Source organism: Papio anubis, chromosome 15 (genome assembly GCF_008728515.1).
Source record: "Papio anubis isolate 15944 chromosome 15, Panubis1.0, whole genome shotgun sequence".
Classification (NCBI taxonomy): Eukaryota; Metazoa; Chordata; class Mammalia; order Primates; family Cercopithecidae; genus Papio; species Papio anubis.
Window position 1 is genome coordinate 34942302 of NC_044990.1, and position 24689 is coordinate 34966990.

Here is a 24689-nt window from a genome sequence, read left to right on the forward strand (position 1 = left end):
GTACCGAAATTCCAATAAGACAATATAGGAAAACAGTGTATGGGTAGGAAAGAAAGAATTACAACTGTCCTTTCCATGGATGACATGATCACCTGTGTAGAAAATCTCTCAAAACTGACAAAACCTCCTGCCCAAAGACATGTAAACAATAGCAAAGGAAAGAATAAAAGTCCTCTGGAACCAATAAGCAATTACAGCAAAGTTGTAGGACACAGGGTTAGTACACAATAACCCATTGATTTTCTGTGCACCAGCGATGAACCATTGGAATTTGAAATAAAAAATATAGCACTATTCATGATGGCACCATAAAAGGGAAATACTTAGAAGTAATTCTAACCAAATACGCACAAGATTTAAACGTGGAAAACTACTAAACTCTGGTAAAAGAAACTAAATATTTACATAAATTGAGGCATATTTTGTGACATGGGAAAAAATTCAACATATTTAGGATGCATACTCTTCCTATATTTATCAACATAAGTCAAAATTCAAGTAAGCATTTTATTAATATTGGCAAAATGTTTCTAAAGTTTGTGTGGAAAGGCAAAAGATCTGGAATAGCCAACACAATGACGGAGAACAAAGAAGTTAGAATACTTTGTTCTTTGGGGAATTAGAACACTCCCCAAGTTCAAAACTTTCTGTAAAACTATAATATTCACGATAATGTTTTATTAATAAAAGACACATTTAAAAAAGAATAGTTTGTTTCGTGCCTTTTTTCCCCCACAAGATGGCAGATTAGAGGCTTTTAGTGTGCTTTAGCCACTTGAAAATAGCAAGATATACATAAAGATTAAGTCCATAAGCATTTCAAGAAGGAAAGCAGGAATCCACCAGAATCATGGACCCTCCAAATCCCTGATACGAGAATGTGGGCAAACAGCCCACATGGTGGGATCTGGCTGATAAAAGTGAGTGAAGCCCCAGTACATGAGAGAAGCAGAGAGTCCCCCTCTGTTACTCACCTTTCCTCTGGGGCTGCTCTAGGAAGAGCGCTTTGTTTCTCCTAAGCCCTTCAGCTAACTTGGGGAACGACTTGGAGACACTGAGAAGGAAAGTAATGGGAAAAGCTGCAGAAATTTTCCCCCACCCAGGACCAAGAGAAGGACACCATTTTTAATGCAGGTGCATATAAGGTAAGTTGTAAGTTGTTATTTGGTTACATGGCAGCATAAACACCAAGGCATTTTATTCTTAAGTCTGAGATTGGAGCACTTGCTTTAGAGCAAGATGGGGAACACCAAAGTCAGAAATGTGCAAAGTACCTCAACAATAGGCACTGGGATTGTGCTGTCCCCCATCACAAGACTGGGGTAAGAGGAAAGCTACTACAACTGTGGCTTCTAGGGGATGACTTGTAGCCAAGGCCAGCATGGTGAGTTGGAACCAGTCTGTATGTGTTATTGCTGGGTGGCCCAGTCTGCTTACCTAGATTGTAGAACAGCAGGACTCTTGGTGCTTCTTGCCCTGGCAGAACTCCCAAAATTCAAAGCACCCCCATGCCTGAATCAACAGCCGGAGTCACCCCACCTTTCCTGTGCATGGATCCTGGTGAAAGGGGGCCCTCTCCACTTCATGTCTAGTCATATCCCTAAGCATCTGGGGTATCCCTTCTCCTGGATTAGGAGTTTAGGCTGCCTCCCCATCTCCATGCAGAAATCTTGGGGCCAAGGAGATTTCCCAGCTCCATATCTAGTCACATCTTTGGGTGTTTGGTGACCGCTCACTGGGTTCTGCCTCTGCTCTCTACCTGTGCCTGCCATCAGGGGACCTGTAGGCAGGGCCACCCAGTCCAGATTTTCCTATCTTGCACCCACCACACTGTGGGGCTGAGCAGAAAGCTTAGACAACTGTGTGACATATGGCTCAGCCCATTGCCTGAGACAATAGAGAGCTTCTGCCAGTAAATAAGGAATAAGTGAACACTTAGCTGTGTTGGCCTTAGCTGACTCTTACCCATAATCATTATCTACTGGCTTGTAGGTAAAACCACACAGTCCAATATAAAATCTGCTGACATAGCATATAGGGCTATAGAAACAAAGCCAAAAGACCCTCTCCAACATTCTCTAGAATTGCATCTGCTAGGGAGGGAGGAAAGAGGAAAGGGGAAACAATAATATTATAGAGACAGAAAGAAAATGAAAAAAAGTCCTATTCACATAAAAATAATTACAAATAGTAGAAGTGTCAGCATCTCCAGATGAGAAGGGACCAGCACAAAAATTCCGGCACATGAAAAATATAAATGTACTGACACGGCTGAAGAATTACATTAACTTTCCAGCAAAGGTACCTAGCCAAAATGGAAACTCAGAAATGACAGATAAAAAATTTAAAGGATGGATTGCAAGGAAGGTCAAGAAGATCCCAAACAAGGTTCAATGTAAACACCAATAAACTTCTGAAGTAATTCAGGAAATGAAGAAAGAGTTAACTATTATTTTTAAAAAATCTAGAGACCTTCTGGAATTGAAAACCTCAGTTAAGAAATTTCAAAATACAATTGAGTATTTTATCAATACATTTCATCAAACAGAAGAAAGAATTTCAGAGCTTGAAGACAAGTCTTTCAAACTAACTCAGTCAGACAAAAATAAAGAAAAACTAATTTTTGAAAATAAAGTATTTGAGAAATATGGAATTTTATAAATAAACCTAATCTATGAGTTATTACATTCCTGAGAGAGATGGAAAAACTAAAGACACCCTTCAAAACACATTTGAGTGAACAATTCAAGAAAATTGCCTTAATCTTGCTAGAGAGGTAGACATAGAGATATAAGAAATTTAGAGAACACTTCCAAAATATAATACAATATTAGCATCATCAATGCCTGTAGACACACCTGACTGCCCAAGTCAAAAAATAAATAAATAAATAAAGGCAGCTAGAGAAAAAAGTCAAATCATGTACAAGGGAACTCCATTAAGCTAACACCAGACTTCTCAGCAGAAATTTTACAAGCCAAAAGAGATTAGCAGCCTATTTTTAGCATTCTTAAAGAAAAGAAATTCCAGCCAAGAATTCAATATCATTCCAAACAAAGCTTTGTAAGTGAAGGAAATATAAAATCTTTTCCAAACAACCAAGTGCTAAGGGAACTTGTTACCACCTTTATAAGACATATTAAGAGAGTTATAAATATAGAAATGAAAGAATGATGCCTACCACCACAAAACACACTTAAGCATATAGCCTAGAAACCCCAGAAAGTAACCACACAATAGAAACTACAAAACAACCAGCTAACAACATCATAATAGGATTGAAATCTCATGTATCAATATATCCTTGAATGTAAATGGTCTAGAAGTTCCACCTAAAATTCACAGAATGGCAAGCTGGATAAAAAAACAAGACCCATTTTTTGCTGTCTTCAAGAGGTCACTATTCTGACATCTAATAAAACAGATGTTAACCAATAATATTAAAATGGACAAAGGGCATTATATAATGATAGAAGGTTCAATTCAACAATAAGTCTTAACTATGCTGAATATATACACACCCAACAACTAAGCAATATGCTCATAAAACAAGTTCTTCTATACCTATGAAAGACTTAGCCACCCAATAACAGTGTGGTCTTCAATAACCTACTGACAAGATTATACAGATCATCAAGGCAGAAAACCGATGAAAAATCTCTGGATTTGAATTTGATACGTGACCTAATAAACATTTAAGAATACTCCATCCATCAACTAACCATAGAATATGTATTATTCTCATCTGCTCACATAGTATATTCCAGTATAGATCACATTCTCAGTCATAAAGTAAGTTTCAATAAATTTATAAAAAACAAAAATTATACTAACCATACTGTCTGATTACAGTGGAGTAAAACTAAAAGTCAATACCAAGAAGATCTCTTAAATCACACAATTCAAAAGATTTAGTTTTATCTTTTTTGTTTGTTTTTGTTTTAATTTTTTGAGGATGTTTCTATGTTCTTAGCACTATTGGCCTATAAGTTTTCTTTGACATTGTGTCTTTGCCAGATTTTAGTGTCAGGATGATGCTAGCTTCACGAGTTATGGAAGACTCCCATCTTCCTTGATCTTTTGAAATAGTTTTAGTAGAAGTTGTAGTATAATTGGTACAAGCTCTTTGTTTTACATCCGGTAAAATTCAACTGTGAGTTCATCTGTTCCAAGGCCTTGTTGGTTAGTAGGTTTTTATTACTGATTCAATTTTGGAGGTAGATACTGGTCTGTTCAAGGTTTCAATTTCTTCCTCGTTTAATTTTAAGTAAATGTGTTTTGTAAGAAATTTGTCCATTTTCTCCAGATCCTCTAATTTGCATGCATAGAAGTATTCATAATAGTCTTTTAGAATTTTTTGTATTTCTGTGGTATCAGTGTTAAAGTTATCTTTGTTGTTTCAGATTGTTCTTGTTTTGATCTTCTGTTGCTTTTCTTTGTTAATCTAGCTAGCAGTTATTGATCTTGTTTGTCCTTTATAAAGGCAAACTTATAGATTCATTAATTCTTTATATAAATTTTAGTTTTCAATTTCATTCACTTGTGCTCTGATATTAGTTATTTCTTTTATTCTGCTAACCTTTAGGGTAGTTTTCTTTTGTTTTTCTAGTCCTTCTAGGCATGATGTTAGATTGTTACTTCTAGACTTTTAAAATTTTTGATGTAGGCATTTATCTCTATAAACTCCTCCTAACACTGCTTTTGTTGTATCCTATAGATTTTGGTATGATGTATTTGCTTTAATTTATTTCAAAGAATTTTTTGATTTCTACCTTAATTTTGTGGCTTACCCAAAAGTCATTCAGGAGCCAGTTGTTTAACTTCCATGTAATTGTGTGATTTGAGGGATCTTCTTAGTATTGATTTTTAGTTTTATTCCACTGTAATCAGAGAGTATGGTTAGTATAATTTTAAATGTTTTATAAATGTATTGAAATGTGCTTTACGACTGCTGGAAGCATTCTTCTTGAGAACTGGAACAAGGCAAGGATTTTACTCACACCACTTCTATTCAACATGGTACTGGAAGTCCTAGCCAGAGCAATCAGGAAAGAGAAAGAAGTAAAAGGCAGTCACAAAGGAAAAGAAGTCGAACTAACTATCTGGTTGACAATGTGATGCTATACCTAGAAAACACTAAAGACTCTGCCAATAGGCTTCAGGAACTGATCAATGACTTTAGTAAAGTTTCAGAATACAAAAATCAATTTACAAAAATTAGTAGCATTTATATCACCAATGATGTTTAAGATGAGAGTAATATCAAGAAAATAAGTACATTTAAAATAGACACACCCACACAAAATCCCAGGAATACATCTTACTAAGGAGGTAAAAGATCTCTACAAGGAGAGCTACTAAACACTGCTAAAAGAAAACATAGATGACATAAGTGATTTAAAAGGCATTCTATATTCATAGATAGGAATAATCAATATTGTTGAAATGTCCATACTTCCTAAAGCAATCTGTAGATTCAATGCTATTTCTAGCAAACTGCCAAATACATTTTCACAGAATTACCATAAAACCTATTCTAAAACTTATACAGAACCAAAAAGATCCTCAATAACCAAAGAAATCCTAAGCAAAATAAATAAAACCAGAGGCATCACATTACTCAACTTTATACTGTCAGGTTACAGTAAACAAAACATCATGGTACTATTACAAAAACAGACACAGAGACTAATGGAACATAAAAGATGCGTTAGTTCATTTTCATACTGCTATAAAGAACTGCGCAAGATTGGGTAGTTTATAAAGGAAAGAGTTTTAATTGACTCACAGTTCAGCATCACTGGGGAGACTTCAGGAAACCTACAATCATGGCAAAGGTAAAGGGGATGCAAGCTGCCTTCTTTGCAAGACAGCAGGAAGGAGAAGTGCAGACCCAAGGAGGAAGAGCCCCTTATAAAACCATCAAATCTCATGAGAACTCACTATCATGAGAGCAGCATGGGGGAAACTGCCCCCATAATTCAATGACCTCCACCAGGTCTCTCCCTTGACATTTGGGGATTATGGGGATTATGAAGTTTATAATTCAAGATGAAATTTGGGTGGGGACTCAAAGCATAACCATATCATTCTGCCCCTTGCCACTCCCAAATCTCATGTCCTCACATTTCAAAACACAATCATGCCTTTCCAACAGTCTCCCAAAGTCTTAGCTCACTCCAGCATTAACCAAAAGTCCAAGTCCAAACTCTCATCTGAGACAAGACAAGACTCTTCCACCTATATGCCTGTTAAATCAAAAGCAAGATAGTCATATCCTAGATACAATGGAGGTACAGGCATTAGGTAAATACACTTGTTCCAAATGGAAGAAATTGGACAAAATGAAGGAGCTACAGGCCCTAGGCAAGTCCAAAGTACAGCAGGGCAGTCAAATCTTGAAGCTTCAAAATAATCTACTTTGACTCCATGTCTCACATCCAGGTCATAATGATGCAAGAAGTGGGCTTCTATGGCCTGGAGCAGCTCTTTCCCTGTGGCTTTGCAGGGTACATTCTGCCTCCCACTGGCTCTCACAGGCTGGTACTGAGTATCTGCAACTTTTTCAGGTGCACAGTGCCAGCTGCCAGTGGGTCTACTACTCTGGGGTCTGGAGGATTTTGGCCCTCTTTTTACAGCTCCAGTAGGCAGTTTCCAGCAAGAATTCTGTGCAGAGGCATCTACCCTACATTTCCCTTTCTCACTACTTAGCAGAGATTCTCCAGGAGGGCTCAACCACTGCAGCTGACTTCTTTCTGGACATCCAGTTGTTTCCCTATATTCTCTGAAATCTAGGTAGAGGAGGTTCCTAAATCTCAATTCTTGACTTCTGTGCACCTGCACGCTCAATGCAATGTGTAAGCCACCAAAGCCTGGGGCTCCTTCCCCTGATGCAACAGCCTGAATTGTAATGTTGGCCACTTTTAGCCACTGCTGGGACACAGTGCACCAAGTCCTGAGACCACACAAAGGAACAAGGCCCTGAGTCCTGCCCATGAAACCATTTTATGCTCCTAGGCCTCTGGGTTTGTGATGGGAGGGGCCACCATGAAGACCTCTGGCATGTCCTGGAGACATTTTACCCATGGTCTTTGTGATTAACATTTTGCTGCTCATTACTTAGGCAATTTTTTGCAGCCTGCTTGAATTTCTCCTCAGAAAATAGGGTTCTCTTTCGTATCAAACTATCAGTCTGCAAAATTTCAAAATTTTTATGCTGTTTCCCTTTTAATAAATTTGAATTCCAAATCATCTTTTTTGAATGCATAAAACTGAATGCTTTTGAGAAAACCCAAGTCAAATTCTGAATGCTTTGCTGCTTACAAATCTCTTCTGCCAGATACCCTAAATTATCTTTATCAAGTTCAAATTTCTGCAGATCTCTATGAAGCTGCCAGTCTATTTGCTAAAGCATAACAAGAATCACCCTTGCTCCAGTTTCCAACAGGTTCCTTATCTCCATCTGAGACCACTTCAGCCTGGACTTCATTGTCCATATCACTATCAGTATTTTGGTCAAGGCCATTCAACAAGTCTCTAGGAAGTTCCAAACTTTTCCATACCTTTCTGTTTTCTTCTGAGCCCTCCAAACTATTCCTGCCTCTTCCTGTTACCCAGTTCCAAAGTTGCTTCCACAAATTCCAGTATCTCTATAGCAGTACCTCATTCTCTGTGGCACTAATTTACTGTATTAGTCAATTTTCATACTGCTATAACGAACTACCTGAGATTGGGCATTTCATAAGCGAAAGGGATTTAAATGACTCACAGTTCACCATGACTGGAGAGACCTCAGGAAACTTAAAATTATGGCAGAAAATGAAGGGGAAACAAGGCACTTTCTTCACAAAGTGGCCGGAAGGAGAAGTGTCACCTTAATATGGTTTGACTGTGTCCCCACCCAAATCTCATCTTAAATTCTTATGTGTTGTGGGAGTGATTCAGTGGGAGATAATTGAATCATGGGGGTGGGTCCTTCCTATACTGTTCTTGTGATAATGAATAAGTTTCATGAGATCTGATGGTTTTAAAAATGGGAGTTTCCCTGAACAAGCTCTCTCTCTTTTTGACTGCTGTCATTCATGTAAGACATGATTTTCTCCTCTTTGTCTTCCACCATGATTGTGAGGTTTCCCCAGACATGTGGAACTGTAAGTCCATTAAACCTCCTTCTTTTGTAAATTGCCCAGTTTTGAGTATGTCATGAAAATGGGCTAGTACATGTTTGAAGTGGGAAGAGACCCTTATAAGGCCATCAGGTCTCATGAGAACTCATGAGCTTCTTTTAGTTTAATTAGAAGCAAAAGAAACTATCAACAAACAACCTACAGAATGAGGGAACATATTCACAAACTACTTCTGATAAAGGTCTAATATCTAGAATCTATAAGAAAGTTCAACCACTGAAGAAGCCAAAAACTAGTAACTCCTTTAAAATGTGGGCAAAATACATGGACAGACACATCAAAAGGAGACATACATACAGCCAACAAACATATGAAAAAATGTCCTACATCACTAACCATCAGCAAAATGTTAATCAAAGCCACAAGAGATATTTTATACCAGTCAGTGACTATTATTAAAAAGTTAAAAAACAATATATGTTGATAAGGTTGAAGAGAAAATAGAACACTTCTTCACTGTTTTGAGGAAAGTTAATTAGTTCAGCCACTGTGGAAATAGTTAGAAGATTTCTCAAATAACTTAGAACTCCCATTGGACTCAGTAATCCTGTTACTGGGTATATATTCAAAAAACATTCTATTTAAAAAACACATGTACTCGTATGTTCATCATAGCCCTATTCACATGAAATCAACCTCATTGTCCATTGATTGTAACGAACATGTGATACAAATAGACCATGAAATACTACACACTCATAAAAAAGAAAAAACTCACATCTTTAACAGCAAAAGGAATATAGCTGGAGGCTATTATCCTAAACGAATTAATGCAGGAAGAGAAAACTAAATACCATATGTTCTTATTCATAAGCGGGGGAGCTAAACATTGGGTACTCATGGCTACAAAGACAGCAATAAGAGACTCTCTACTACTAGAGTGTGGATGGGGAAAGTGGGGCAAGGGTTGTAACATTACCTGTTAGACACTATAATTTGAAGACCTCTGTGATGGGATCAATTGTACCCCAAACCTCAGCATCACACCAGCTGACCATGTAACAAACCTGCACCTGTACTCTCTGAATTTGAAATAAAAGTTGAAATTTAAAAAAATTGAAACAAGAAAGAAAAACCGAAGAGCATGGATAGTCCAGAAATAGACTCACAAAAAAGACAGGCAATTAACCTTGACAAAGAGGCAATGACAAATCAAAGATAAATAATATCTTTTTCAATTAAAGATGTGAGGACAATTTGATGTCCATGGGCAAAAAAATAAATCTACACACAGATCTTATACACTTCACTATAGTTAAAATGGATGATAGATCTAGATGTAGAATGCAAAATTATAAACTTCTATAAGAAAACATAGGAGGAAATCTTCGTGAACTCTGATTGGTTATGAGTTTTTAGACATAATGCCAAAACCGATTCTGTGATAAAATAAATAAAAAACAAGGTAAGTTAGAATGTCTTAGAATTTAAAAACTTTTAATCTGTGAAAGATGCTATTAAAATAGTGGAATGAGAAGTTACAGACAGGAAGCAAATATTTTAAAAAGACGTAAGTGATAAAGAGCTTGTGTACGATATATACAAAGAATACTTAAAACTTAGCACTCAAAATGACCCAATTAAAAAAAAATGTATAATCTATCTGAACAGACACATCAACAAAGAAAAAAAAAATTAGACAAATTCCAGTTGAAGGAGATTCTAAACAAATCTGACCAATACTTCTCAAAGCTGTCAATGTCATCTAAGGAAAGTCTGAGTAATTGAGGAGCCTAAAGAAACATGATGGGTAAGTGTAATGGGATATGTTAGATGGGATGTTGCGACAGAAAAATATGTTGGGTAAAAAATTCCAAAAGTTGGTGGGGAGGGGGGAACTAAGGAAAACTTCATGAAGTATAGATTTATATTAATAATAATGTATTAATATTTATTCATCAATTGTCAATAAAAGTTCCATACTCATGTGGGGTGTCCGTAACAGGTATCCCTGTGTGAGGGGATAGATGTGAACTCTCTGTACTATATTCTCAATTTTTCTGAAAATCTAAAATTCTTCTAAAAATAAGTTATTAAATAACTACAATTTGATAGCACAACAAGGTAACTATAGTTAGCAATAATTTATTATACATTTTAGAATAACTGAGGGGAGTGTTTGTAACACAAGTAAATGATGAATACTTGAGGTGATGAATACCCCATTTACCCCGATATGATCATTACACATTATATACCTGTATTAAAATATCTCATGTGCCCCATAAATATAGACATCTACTATGTACCCATAAAAATTACAAATTAAAAATAATTGGTAGGGAGGGGCCAAAATGGCTAAGTACAAGCAACTTCAGTCTGTGGCTCCCACCGACAAGAACATAAATGATGAGTGAATTCTGCATCGTCAACTGATGCAGTTTCTCTCATTGGAACTGACTAAGTGGTTGGTGCTACCCACAGAGAGCTAGTAAAAGCAGGGTGGTGCAATGGCCCACGTGGGAGCTGTACAAGGCAATGGGTGCTCCCTCCCCTAGCCAAAAGAGGTGGTGAGGGATTGTGGTACCCACTGGAATAGGAGGCTTTTTCCACAGACCTTTGCAATCCACAGATCAGGAGATTCTCTCATGAGCCTACAACGTAAGGGCCTTGGGTTCTGAGCACAAAGATAACTATGCAGACTTAGAGAGGCCTCTGGTTTCGGCGACGGCTGGGGCAGACACTGAGTTGCAGAGTTTTTGCATGCTCTGGCTCTCGGAACTCCTGTGAGGCAGGAGATGTATCCATTTTCATAGGAAGGGGGCTGAAACCAGAGAGCCAAGCAGCCTTGCTCAGCCGGACCCATTCACATGGAACCCCACAAGCTAAGATTCACTGGCTTGAAATCCCCACTGGCCAGCACAGCAGCCTGGAGACTGCCTAAGACCACCGAGTTCCCTTGGGGAGGGGTGACTGCCAGGCAGCGACCACCATTACTGCAGCTTCAGTCGTTGGTTTTCCCCTGTCACTGCCAGGGAGACTGGGCAGTTTGGACCAGGAGGAATTCCCCATAGCACAGCACAGAAGCTGTGGCAGATCGGGGTGAGACTGCTTCTGTGGGTGGGACCTGGATCCATCCCTCCTCACTGGGCAGGGCCTCCCTGCCGGGAATTTCGGCAACTCCAGCCAGGGGTTTACAGACAGAACTGTGATCAAATTGGGATGGAGCACCTGCCGGGAGGGGCAGCCATCGTCTTAGGTTCAGGGGGCTTAGTTTTCCCTTCCTGAGAGCTCTGAGGAGTCTGGGCAATATGGACAAAGGAGAGTCCCCTCAGCTCTGCACACCTGCTCTGCCAAGGGGCAGCCAGACTGCTTCTTAAAGTGGGTCCCTGATCCCCTGCCCCCTGACTGGGTGAGACCTCCCAACAGGGATTACCAGAAACCTCATACAGGAGAGTTCCGGCTGGCATCATGTCAGTGCTCCTTTGCCAAGGTTTCAGAGGAAGAAGCAGAAAGCCGCCTTTGCCGTTCTGCAGACTCCACTGGTGTTATCTCCAAGAGCAGGAAAGATTCAGTGGAATAAGGTCTGGAGCGGACCTGCAGCAAACCACAGCTGACCTGAAGAAGAGAGGCCTGACCATTAAAAGAAAAACAAATAAACAGAAAGCAACAACAAAAACAACATCCACTCAAAAGACCTCACAAACACCCTATCCAAAGGTCAGCATCCTCAAAGATCAAGGGTAGATAAATCCAAAAAGATGAAGAAAAATCAACACAAAAATGCTGAAAATTCCAAAAGCTAGAGTGGCCTCTTTTCCACCAAACTATTGTAACACATCATCAGCAAGGGCACGGCACTGGGCTGAGGCTGAGATGGATGAACTGACAGAAGTAGGCTTCAGAAAGTGGATATTAACAAATTTCGTTGAAGTAAAAGATTATGTTCTAATCCAATGCAAAGAATCTATCTAATGAGATTCTTTGCAATGTGCAAATATTTGCACATTATTGCAACACATGCCTATTTACATCTCCTCTTTGATGTTTATTAAATATATATAGGACATAAATGAGCTATTATGGGGTTGATACTTTTAGAGAGACAAGTCCCAAGTCCCTCAAGGGAAGTACATTGGAATTTTTGAGATTCTGGATGCCAAAGTCATATTGCCTTATTTTGAATCCCCACTTCATTTTTTATTACTCAGAAAATACTTATTACTAGGAAAATTTCCTTTCTCCATTTTGGTTTTCTCATTTGTAAAATGTTTAAAATAAGATAACCTAACATAGGATGAGTGTGGTGGCTCACGCCTATAATCCCAGCACTTTGGGAGGCCAAGGTGGGCAGATCACCTGAGGTCAGGAGTTCAAGACCAGCCTGACCAACATGGAGAAACCCCGCTTCTACTAAAAGTACAAAATTAGCCAGGTGTGGTGGCACATGCCTGTAATCCCAGCTACTCAGAAGGCTGAGTCAGGAGAATAGCTTGAACCCAGGAGGAAGAGGTCGTGGTGAGCCGAGATAGCGCCATTGCACTCCAGCCTAGGCAACAAGAGGGAAACTCCATCTCAATAAAAAAAATAAATAACCTAACGTAAACAATTATCTCAACCTATAAGGTTGTTGAGATAACCACTTGAAGTAATACATACAACATATGTAAAATAGTTTCCAGTACATAGTGCTGAATAAGTATTAGTTGTTGTTGAAGACAAAGACCTTGATTCAGTCGTATATACCAGTACCTGGCAATGTTTGACTTATAGTATGTGTTGACTCTATGTTGTTTGAAAGAATAAGTGCACAAGTTTTAGCTCATTATTGAATGAATAAATACACATTATTCCAACACTCTTGTAGAAGAATTACAATGTCAAAAGCCTGAATTCTTAAAAAGTAAAATATATTGTGTCTTTATTGATGAAGATTTAAAATATCTTGACCCTTTACTGCTTTTTGTCTCTAAATAAATCCACATCACATCTCAACTGAAAAAAGATACAGACAACCTCTCCGGAAAATTTTCTGAATGGTGACATTTATGTAAATCTCACTAATTTAAACAAATATAAGCTATAGGATCCACTACATTTTTTGTTAACCTCACAAATAATTTAGACACTAAATATGTGTGCATGTTTCTGAAGACTGAACATTGTTATCATCTCTAGTAATATTATATTTTCATAAGTTAAGTAAGTGCTACCCATTCGTGTCTTCTAAGTAAATCTGATCAACCCGAAGAATTACAAGGATATCTCATCACCTGAATATGAGATCAAAAAATTGATTTATTTAAAAGGAAAATAAACAAGTTTAAATTTTGTATAATAATCTGTTAATGTTATCAGCAATAGTAAATGTCAATTCATTTTTATTGAAATTGTGTAAATATCCAGAAAGAACACATGTGGCTAATTTGTCTTGTGTCACACTTCAGAAAAGCCTTCAAATTCATCTATATGCACAGCCTTCACGTATTTTGCATCCATATACAAGAGATCCACTCTTTCTGCTTTTGTCTATTGCTAACTGCAAAACTACATAATAGATAATTTCTCATATCAGCAGATACATTGTTTTTAAGTTAAATTCTCTTTTGAGTGAAAAAATATTGACAAGAAATAAATCAAATTGTATGGTTTGGCTAAGTAATCTGACAAATGAAGATTTTAAACCCAGGACTATATTTTAAATTAGGATAGTATATTTGTGTCTCCAAAGAGAGGATTATTGCTTAGAATTAAGCAAAACAGGTCAGTTATAAAAGAAAGATGGAGAAAATGAGTGAAAGAGTTTGAGGGAAAGTGTAGTCCTTCTTTTGTTGGTGGGACTCAAGATGACAGAGGTCAGTTAGGGTGAAGCTAATTACTATACAATCATTCAATCATGTAACCGTAAATGAGCCAATCTAACAAACAAGAAAGAGCAGTACTGTTCTAGGTAGAAAAGAGGTTCAAATTGTGTGAATAGTGATAACATTGTTCCTGAATATAAATTTATTCTCAGCTGGGCTTTTGTCTGGAAATAATATGGCATCAGAATGAAGAAGAGGATTTTGCTTTCTGATGGGCAAGAATAGATGATATATCAGGGAAGCATCCAAGAGAACAGGAACTAGTGGAATGTTTTTTTGGCTTACTGGAGAAATAGAAGGCTAGGACAGAGAGACAAAGCAGAAATTCTATACTAGAAAGGTAAACAGGGGATGCAAGTTCATATGCAAATAAGCATAGCAGATGAGTGATATACAAATTCAAATAGAATCCTAGAAAATAACCTCCAAAGAAACATGAATTCAAAATCATATAATTTATTTCAGTTTTTAAAAATTATATCTTTAAGTTTTTGAATATAACTTTTTTTTTTTCCAATTAAGAGTATATTTAGGCTGGGTGTGGTGGCCCACGCCTGTAATCCCAGCACTTTGGGAGACTGAGGCAGGTGGGTGGATCACTTGAGGTCAGGAGTTCGAGACCAGCCTGGCCAAAATGGTGAAACCCCATCTCTACTAAAAGCACAAAACTTAGCAGGACATGGTGGCAGACACCTGTAATCTCAGCTACTTGGGAGGCTGAGGCAGGATAATCTCTAGAACCTGGGAGGCAGAGGTTGCAGCGAGCCAAGATCATGCCACTGCACTACAGTCTAGGCAACAGAGTGAGACTCCGTCTCAAAATAAATAAATAAATAAATAAAAATAAAAATAAAAAGACTATATTTGCCAAAGGTCTTAGAGAGTCTGAAGGATTATGTTGCTGAGGCCCAACTAAAGTGATTTAAACAAGTGAGGGTGTTTATTTCTGTCATAAAAATAAGTCCTGAGTAAAGCAGTACAGAACTAATCAAGTGGTTCATTGAAGATGTAGTCAACCTAGCCTTCTTCTTTAATTCCTATGCTTTCATTTGTGTCTACTTTTGTCTTCTACATTACTACATACCTGCTGCTTTTCCAGGCCTTCTGTTTAATTTTTATTCACAAAGAAAGAAAGGGACAAAGTCCATTTAGTCAAATAATTTGCTGTTTTTATTCATGAAAGTATACCCTGCTTTATGTACTTTTGCACATAACTCTTTGGCCCAAACTGAGTAACATGGTCACCATTAATTACAAGAGTAGATAGGATTGTGGTGGGCCAAGTTTTAAAATGGCTCCTCAGAGCCCCACCTTCTGGTGTACAAGCCAAGCGATCTATCAACTCCTCCCCACTGTGTGGGCAGGATCTAGGAAAATTATTCTCCTGATAGATTTTGTTTGTTTGTTTGTTTTTTGAGATGGAGTCTTGCTCTGTCACCCAGGCTGGAGTGCAGTGGCACGATCTCAACTCACTGCAATTTGCACCTCTCAGGTTCAAGCAATTCTCCTGCCTCAGCTTCCCAAGTAACTGAGATTATAGGCATGTGTCATCACACCTGGCTAATTTTTGTATTTTTAGTAGAGACAGGGTTTCACCATGTTGGCCAGGTTGGTCTTGAACTCCTGACCTCAGTTGTTCCACTGCCTCCCAAAGTGCTAGGATTACAGGCGTGAGCCACCAGGCTCGGCCTTGATTGCTTTCTTATGTAACTGACTGAAGAAGGGTTTTCCTGCTGGCTATAAAGAAGTAAACTGCTGTGGTGGGAGAGGACTTAAGGGTGACATCTGGGAGCTGAGCGTGACATCCAACCAGGAGCCAGCAATAGATGGAGAAGCTCAGTCCTATAACCACAGAAAACTGAGTTTTGCAGATAAATGAGCTTGAAAGAGGATACCCAGCCTCAGATAAGAATGCAGCCTAGCCAACTTCTAGATTTTAACATTATGACATTTGTAGTAGAGAACATAGCTGTGCTTTGCCCAGGTTTCTAACTTACAGAAATAGGGAGATAGTACACGGTGTCGCTTTCATCCGCTAAGTGTGTGGTTATTTGTTATGCAGCAATAGATTACTAATACAGGAATGTATTACTTTAACTGGATACTTTGCTGATCCAAGCAAAATTGCTTGATGAGAAGTAGAAAGTAATAGATACTGGGAAGCAAGGAAGCACCTGTATCTAAAAGGTTTTGTACATTTGGTTGTCCCATGTCCCATTCATAAGTGCTAAACCAAATCACTAGCCAGTGTTGGAATTTTTGTTTGGATTTTTAAGAGTTACTTACTGACATTTGAGACTGTGTCCTGTTTTTTCTCTTCATTTTTTCTTAGTTTTTTTGTTTTTTTTCTCTCTTACTGGCTGGATGTGGTGGCTCTTGCCTATAATCCCAGCACTTTGGGAGGCTGACACAGGCAGGCAGCTTGAGCTCAGAGGTTCAAGACCAGGCTGGGAAACATAAGAAGATCCCATTTCTACAAAAAAAAAAAATGTTAAACAAAAATTATCCAGGCATGGTGATACACGCCATGGTCTCAGCTGCTTGAGAAGCTGATGTGGAAGGATCGTTTGGGCCTGGGAGATCGAGGCTGAAGTGAGCTGAGATCGTGCCACTGTACTCCAGCCTGGGTGACAGAACGAAACTCTGTCTCAGAATCAAGAAATACATGAATAAATAAATAAATAAATTACCATAACCCACCTTGTTTCTTTAATGCTATGGAATTTTCCTATTAGCTCCAATTGTCGTATTTTACTTGTCAATTTTCCATACATGAATGTAATGAATAAATGGGTGAATCGAAGAATAATTAAATGAATTTTTTTTTTAATGTCTAGGTTTATGATGTTTACCATAAAATGACAAAGCTGGTAGCTATCAGTTTGGGTGGATAAGCTTTATGTAAGAGTTATTAAAAAGGCTAGAGACAATAGCTGATTTCGTGTTACAGTTTTATAATCATTTTAATAAACAATATTCTGAAATGATTAGTATAAGTAGCTTTAGAGAAAGCTTTGAACTGCAGGAAACATTTGTTCTCTCCTTATGAAGTTCAGCAGGCATCCTTTTGGCCCTGAAGTCAGGTGGGAATGTCTGCCCCGCTTCAGGAGAAGTGCAGCTGGAATTCATGTGGTGGTTAATGTAGGGCACTACCAATGTAATTAGTTTAACCACTTGAGTCCTGCTGGATGAGCCTAGTACATGGGGTTAATCACTTATCAGTGGGAAAGTATAAGACACATGTGCAGGTATAGCACTATCAGCCAGCAGGTGATAGTCTGAGTTATGCGCTCTGCCCTGCCCACTGGGTGGCAGAGCCAGTGAAGCATTCAGCCATTGAATTTCCTGGCTGTTTAACTGACTCGCATACCACTCAGGACAAATTAGCCTGTGAATTTCTTCTGCTAGTTTTTCTTAAATGAATGCATCTTGTTTGTTGAGTTTTTTAAAGGTGACTTTTCTCCCAGATTTCTATTGGCATTTATTTTACTTTCTTCACTATCCTTTTAAAAGAAAAACACAAGATCATTGTTGACCCCCGGGAAATGTTAAAAAGGAAACTTTAATTGATATTTACTGCCAAGTTGTCACCAGATATAAATATATGATAATACCTTTTAAGTACTGGAAAGTGAGTAAGTCTCCAAAATATTTGTTCAACTCTTTCTTATAAGATACCAATTTGGGCAGATTCTTTATGTTCCAAAAACCATTTTACTAACAGTTGTTTTGTTAGATAGGACAGCCATTGGATAATGACTAAATGCTACTTCTACTCACAAGAATATGAAATATAAAGCTGACTAATATCAGAACAGTCATTAGATATAAATACTGACACAGAGTCAAACATTGTGATATATTCAGAAAGATCAGTTTATATTTCATCAAAGGAATTCCTCCTTCTAGAATTGTTAAACCTGTTATAACCAAATATGTACCAAAATAATATGAACATGCAAGATTTAGCATACTTGAGAGCTTGAGGGAAATTGTGAACTCTTAATTTTCACTGAGGTACACATTTTATCAATCTTGGCATGTGATAAAAGAATTGAGTCTCATCTATGGATGTGTTTTGTCAAATATAGACAGCTAATTAGACATAAAGCTTGTGATGATGTGTTAGACCCAAGTAACCTTTCTTTCAGCTCATCATAAAGACTATTCACTATAATCAGAGGAGAAGATTCTATTTCTCGAGTATGATACACAGTTCTTTTAATATTTCTCACTTTGTCGTGGAGTTAGAGTAAGGAATTTATAGTAAGAAATGGAATTTTCCACTTAAAACTGAGACTGATTCAGGTTGATTTTACAATTTTTATGTATCTATATATCAACTGTAGACATTAAAGTTGAGCATCGATACTCCCTATTCTTTTCTCTTCAGTTTGCTTCCCTGGCCACTTAACATTAAGTGTCATCATTTCACTGACTACAGACAATGAAAAGTGTGTAGAAGTTGTATCATTTCTGAAAGCAAACATTTAATTGTTGGGACTTGATTTTTCCACCTTGATTTTGCTGCTCCTTCAACTGGGAAGTCATTTATTATAGTCTATTTAGTTACAGTATGTGGAGTCACCAGTAGTCTGCATCGCTGACTCACTGTTGAGAAAGCTGTTGCCCTGGACATTTTCCAAATTCACAACAGACTTGAAGTTGTTGAGAAGTGAACAGTGTTGTTACTACTTTTTATACAACAAAGCTTTTGAACCTTTGTGTATGTGTTACTGAAGTATACCCTATTCTACTCTGACTGATAAATTGTCAACCCTATTAATCTTTTGATTGTGTTGGGGACAAAAGTAACTTTTTTTTACAACAGCTGGAAATGTTATTAGAAAATTTCACCATCCTAACTTAATCTGTATTCGTTTTAACTTAAAATATAGTTCCTTTTTTCCATTGTTTAGAACTATCTATACAACCAGTATTTGAGAACATGTCAGATATATTTTCTGAATGCTATTGCTGAAATATCAATCTCCTCTGAATGTGACAGAAAACAGCAATGCTTGACAAGCCATCCTTTGCAACTTAACTTGTATCTACAAGCTGACACAAGACTCTAATTATTTTGTATTTAAAAGCAAATCCTTAGTGATTGCTCAATAGATTACCTCAATCTTATTATTATTCTCATTCATTTATTACTCACCAATGTTTTATTGAGATTCCATTGTGTGTCAAAATGTGTTTTTGAACTTCGGATACGGACAGTGAAAAAGATTGACAGTCTCAAACCATGTGCTCTCTTGCAAGTTTGTCTTTGCATGCCACAGCTGTGCCAAACCTCTAGAACTCTTTGTAAGTGCCAAGAGAAGGAATGCCTGCTATGACATTACATAACTTTAGAAAACATAAAGTCATCTATTCCTCACTTGCCCTTTAAAATAATGTTGTTGTTGTTGTTTGCTATCTACTGCTTCTGTACCCATGGAATTGAACTATTTTTGATGTTTCAGACATCTGTTAGCGAGAAGGTTTTATAACCAGGAGGGTTAGACAGTGCTTTGGAAAAGTTTCAATATTTGTTAATTTTCTATCATCACTTAAGTAAAATTAAAATTACAAATCAAGAACTCATGAAGAAATAAAGGGCCCACATTTCTATGTTTATCTAGTCACTTCCTGACATTCTCCTACCTGAATTTCATTCTATCATAATATCAAATGGCTTGTAGTCCCGCACCGACATGATAATATTCCACTTTCATTTGTCTGTATCCAAGTTGTTATCACTCGCTCTATAATTCTTCTTAGCCTGTTATCGCCTTATCTTCCCATTCTCATCTTGGGTGTATTTTCCCAATAGAGGCATTGCTGACACAACTAGGCAGAATTAAGTGTCCTGTTCTATGCCACCATTGTTCTCTGCATATGCCTTCAGCACAACAGAGTATCATATATGCAAAACTATGTATTTATCTGTTTGTAAATTCTTATTAGATTGTAAGCAATTTAGAAAAGGCACTGTTAAAATTGTCTTCAGGTTTTTCAATAAGAAGTATGCTGAGACACCATTATTAGTCAATAAATATTTTTTTAAGGCACTGCTTGATAAAAGCTCTTGTTGTTTTAAAGGTAAAAATATATGGATGCAATAAATTCTGAAGACGTGATTAGTCATTCATATACAAAAACTTTGGCGTAACTGAACCACATTTTTCCTTTGATCATGTTGTGGTATACTTTGCGAGAGGCTATGATTAAGGATGGAGAGAATATATATTGAACTCATAAAATCTGGGAGTTGCATCTATCTTTCTCATATTTTACAACTTTTAGAAAGTCATTTTACATCAGTTTTGTCTTCTGTAAAACTGGAATAAATAATAGTAATAACATCCAACATGCATAACATAACAAATAAGATATGGAAGTATCTACAAATCATACTTAACACATACTAGTTTATCTTAAATTTTAAAATAATGTAAGCATAGAATACTGAGACATAAAATATATAAATTTAACATTATTAATATGCTGTATCCTGTTAATCTTAATTCTAACACATTTGCCTAAACTAATTAAATTCCTTCTAATAATATTTCCTATAAGTTATTAACAATTATAAATAGGTCCATGACAAACATTTAAATATTCTCCCAGCAAGTGTTCCCAATAAACCTTTCAGGTAGCCATTAGCAATGTCATGTCTGTTTGCAAAATAAAATTGCCTTCTATAGGGCTTTAAAATTCATGGCAAGGTGTGGTGGCTCACGCCTGTAATTCTAGCACTTTGGGAGGCCGAGGTGGGCAGATCAACTAAAGTCAGGAGTTTAAGACCACCTTGGCCAACATGGTGAAACCCTGCCTCTACTAAAAAAACAAGTATTAGCCAGGTGTGGTGGCACATACCTGTAGGCCCGGCTACTTGGGACGCTGAGGCACTATAATTGCTTGAACCTAGGAGGCAGAGGTTGCAGTGAGCTGAGATTGTGCTAATGCACTCCAGCCTGGGTGATAGAGCAAGACCCTGTCTCAAAAAAAAAAAAAAAAAAAACGCACATATAAATATGAATTATTAAGTGTAACTAAAATATTGTCATGATCCCACTTGTTTGAAATTTCTAGGAGAAATAAAATTGAGCTAATTATATATAGTCCAGATGAATTGAAATTATCCTACCGGCCAAGTTAGTTGGGACAGTTTTATTTATGTTTATTTTGGCCTCCGTAAAATATTCCAAGTGGTAGTTTTAGTATCTGACATTTGATTCAAGCTACTTTATCTTCCCATTTTTTTCTTGCCTGACTCAAAATCACATTTCAGGTGCTTTTAACATGTGTAAAGATCCCATTAAAACCCACTTATATGGCGAGACTCTCCATTATTAGCCTCCAGAGACCCTAGGAAAACTCATTCATTCATTCATTCGTTCGTTTCTCAATTCAATAATTATTTGTTGAACATCAATTGTATGACACGTGCAGATTTAGGTATTTAAGAGAGATTTGTAAATGAAACTGATCTTCCTTCTGCATTTTACATTCTGAAACATCTCTATTTGGTTCCCCACTTGATAGTATTTTGTTTTTCTTCCTACTAACATAATTATGATACCATAATTGTATTTCCTAAGCTGCTCACTAGGTGACTGCAGCATGCCCCTTTTGCTATGAATAATCGCTTGAAGCGAATTAGGTCATCCAGGAGCTAGTAGCCTAAATGTGGCACCTGCCGAGTTCTACAATTATATGTAATACATATTGGTACACTTTGATAAAAAGACAGGATATTCATAAAGTAATGGTTGTACTAGCTACCTATTGCTGTGTAACACATTATTTCAAATCATAATGACTCAAAACAACAATTGTCACTTATTATCTCAGATAGTATCGATTGTTCAAATACTTTGGAGCAGTTCATGGTTGTGTCTCAGTATCCTAAGACAGCTGGAGACTTGATTAAGGATAATGAATCTTCTCCAAGTTGGCTTACTCACAAGTCTGTTGGAAGCTGGCCTCTACTTGCCATGTGGACTTCTCCATATTGCTTCTTGAGTGTTTTATTGACATGGTGACTGGTTTCTGTCAAAGCAAATAATTCAAGATATAATGCTTTTTATGACCTAGCCTTGGAAGTCACATACCATCTTTTTCTTAATTCCCTACAGGTTATACATATTACGTCTCTTCATTGTGAGAAGGTATTATACAAGAGCACGAGTAAATAGGAGGTGAAAATTACTAATAGCCATTTTGTAGGCTTGTTATCTCAATTGTGATGTCATTTTTTCCCCACTATTCATCACCATTAATAATAAGGTATTCATGAAAATGGCATTACTGATAGTGTCAACAATGTGTATTGGTCAAATGGAATAAAAATTATTAGTCATCCGTTGTTTACTTTAATTCTTGAATCAGATAAATCTTTCGAGCAACCTTGAATCATGTCATCCCTACCTCTTATCCCAGCTAATACTTCAATGACCAGCTCTGCATAGGTTTTGGCCAGCTTTACACCTTTACACTTGATAAATTTTACAGTTTCTCACCTTTTATTTGCATCACAAAATTCTTACTTTATAGAACCACAAACCTTCAGCTGTGCTTTTTAAAATAATACTATATCATGCCCAAGGAAAAGTGAAGAGCAATATGAATGTGTAACTCAGAATTTGAGGGAGTAAATGTGCATGGGTTTATCCTTGAAATGTGAGGGTCAGATTTATATGAATAAATGCTTTCCCCTTTTGTTCTTCCAGGTAAATATTTATGAAATTCATTTCTGTAAATTTCAGAAACTAATCTGAGATCAAGCCTGAGTTTAGCATAACATATGCCAAATCAGGCTACATGCATTGGCAGATGCTTTTGGAAATGAGGCACTAATTTATCCAGTGTGTTAATTTCTAATAGTTCATAGAGGCATCCATCTCCACTAATTGTCTGCAATACAGAAGGATGCCTTACCCAAAAGTATGTCCCTCTTTTGAGCATATTGTATCCATTGAATTAAGGGCCACAGTGACCCTCAACTTTGCCTGATATGGAAAAATTGTGAAAAGTCATTACCGCTCCAGAGCTCACTGTTAGATCAACTGAGACCTCTGTTGCAGCTGCATTAGAGTTTAAATACTCTTTTTATCCAATCCTCATTTGTTAAGCAATTCTTAATGAAACTCTTGCATGTCAGTTTCAGAGTTTAAATATCCTCTTTTCAGAGAACACCATCTATGACATTTTTTTAACCAAGATTAGTGCGATGATGCAGACTCTTATAGGAAACTGGGTCACCTACTGGGTAGCTGGCAATGAGAACTTCACCTCTAATGGAGTTAGAGCATTGGTAGATCCTAGTATGTAATTGTTTTGAAATTGTTAAAACATTTACTAGAGATGAAGTAGGACAGAATATCAGTGGAAGGGAATGTGCTCAAATATAAACAATCTTGGGATTTTGAGAGGTATGAGATAAATAATATTTAGAAGAATATGCCGTCTAATGGCTATTGAATTTATGATATTTATGTAAGACAAGGGTAGGCTGAAGATAATAAATCACCAATATAAGGCAAAGCATAAATAACAAAGGACCTTTTTGGTAATATATAAAGAAACTCATCTCCTGTAGCCAGAGTCTGGAAAAAGCTGAAAACCAAGCCCAAGACTTAATTATAAGAGAAACATTGCTTCCGATAAGTTAATTCTCAATCATAAAGTTTTTAATGTATTTTTATGGAAAGAGCCTCAATGCAAACGAATTATGGGTGAGGACTTCTTGGTGAATTAAGCTAAAAATATTCCATCCCCAGTTTTTGACCATCCTGGGCCTGCAGAAGCAATTATTTTCTCCTTGTTAAAATCTGGTAAGCCCTTCTTCTCTTAAAGACATGGAAAGGCATCTGTCTTAAAGAACAGCACACATCTTCCTTAAGATCTAACTCTAACTCTTCTTCGGAAACAACATAAATATCCCATGCCAGTGGTTATATATCAAAATCAAGAAAGTGCTTGGACTACTAACAGAAGAAAGTGATTAGCCAAAGGAGTTGGAGTACCAAGTCAACATGTGTTAGCAGAAGCTTGGGGACTATGTATGTGACTGAATCCTGAAATTACTGAATCAATGAGAATAGAATTTAAAGTTGAACCAGGAGAGTTTGAAATATGTGGATAGCCTATCCTGATACAGAATTTAATACCCTGGTAAACACCCTGAGAAACAGTGAAAATATGTTACTATGTTGACACTTGGAATCTTGGGAAAAGTGATGACCCATAGTAAGTGAAGGGAGAAGAAAAAGATCACAAACATGAGCATACTCATGGGTACACATTACCTAAGGTGAGAAAACTCATTAGTTGATGTTTTCTTTTGGAAGGTACAAAAGATGCTCTGTTTACACCAAAGCAATAAGGATGCATTGGTAAGAATTTCACTAGTATCATTAAGCTCAATTGTCATTGTTCTCTTTTGATCAACGTTAAAAGTAGGAGATAGCATTATAGAATTGGACTCAGTGATTACAAAGGGCACGGTAGCATTCTAAAATATTAGAGGTCAGATAGATATGCTTAACCATTAAAGTTAAGGAGATTACAATTATTGTAAAGATTGGGATTCAGTGGTCTTGACGTATGGAGAGCAAGAGATGATTAATAGAACATGGCTTCCCAGGATCAAGGTACATTGACTTTCATAAGAAGTCTGTTAAATCTATATAGCAAAAGCATT